At 25.6% G+C, this 1,266-nt stretch overlaps 1 long non-coding RNA gene across 3 annotated transcripts in view; it reads left to right on the forward strand.

The window, feature by feature from the left end:
* The window catches only part of LOC106790975, a 98,981-nt gene that overhangs the window by 11,775 nt on the left and 85,940 nt on the right, over positions 1 to 1,266 (forward strand). The gene's annotated exons all lie outside the window — the stretch shown is intronic.

The following is a 1,266-nucleotide window of genomic DNA, read 5'->3' on the forward strand; positions in this document are numbered from 1 at the left end:
CGAAATATTTGTGAAAGAAATAATCTTTTGGTAAAAAATCTACTTCGAATTTGTTTCTTTTACCCCTCTCTCTCTCTCTCTCTCTTTCTCTTTCTTTTACTTTAAAAATTTCTTTTTATAGTGTATTTCTTTGAATATTTTCTATTAAATAACACAGAGTTCATGATTCAACGTGAAAACTTTGACAAGGAACAAGGATTAAGATAGTGTGTGTGTGTCTCAGTTTATATTAGTTGTGTCGCGCTTTCACGAATATTCTAGTTTCTCTTTCGTCGTCATCGTCATCGTCATCAGGGAAAAGACCTTTACGAGTAGATAGAATTTGATTTGAATCAAGACATCGAAGTGGACTAAGAAGAAAAGGTCGACGTTCTAAACGAATGGCGAATGCAAGAATTGTGCTACTTATTCTCTCACGCCAAGTAAAATCTACATTCTCTCTCTCTCTCTCTTTCTTTTTTTTTATTATTTTTCTTTTTCTTTCTTTAAGTCTTTGGTTAGTCATCAACGTGTAACACAGATTATTCTGTTACGTTTGATATCAAACACGTTGAAAATCTCGTTAGAATGTTTAGTAGTATTAGTAAAGGTAAATATCTATAATTGAATTCCAATGTAACTTCAATTATCTCGATTAATCGAGAACGAAATTTCATTACCGGATCTGGAATTGGAAATTCCGTTAATCAATTAGTCTGATTCGTTATCGATTATAAGAGAATATATATTGGAGAAATGGTTACGTTCGTTTCGTTTATTTCAATTAAAATAAAATCCTATAATTAATGATTAAATTATCTATGCTTTATCGTTTTTGAAATTTGATAACGTTTGATTTATCGTAGATATAAAAAAAAAATTGATAGTAATATTGATAATAAATTTCATAATTAACATAATTAGTTTACACACACACACAATGGATATCAAAAAATTATATAATAATATTATTTTTATCTAACAACTATTCATTAATTGTGTTATATCAATTATACGTGTGTAATATTTTTGAAACTTAACATTTTTCTTGTAAATAAAATTAATGTGGATACAAAAATTATAATATTATTCTTAGAATATCATTTATCTATCAGATATTAATTAATTGTGTTATATCAATTGTATATTAATTATTATTATCATATATATATTTATTTTAAATTATTAATATATGAATTATTATACGTGTGTGTAATCTTTTTGAAACGTAACATTTTTCTCATACATAAAATTAATGTGGGGACAAAAATTATAATATTATTCTTA

This window comes from Polistes canadensis, unplaced genomic scaffold, assembly GCF_001313835.1.
Source record: "Polistes canadensis isolate GaletaPanama2010 unplaced genomic scaffold, ASM131383v1 scaffold_274, whole genome shotgun sequence".
NCBI lineage: Eukaryota > Metazoa > Arthropoda > Insecta > Hymenoptera > Vespidae > Polistes > Polistes canadensis.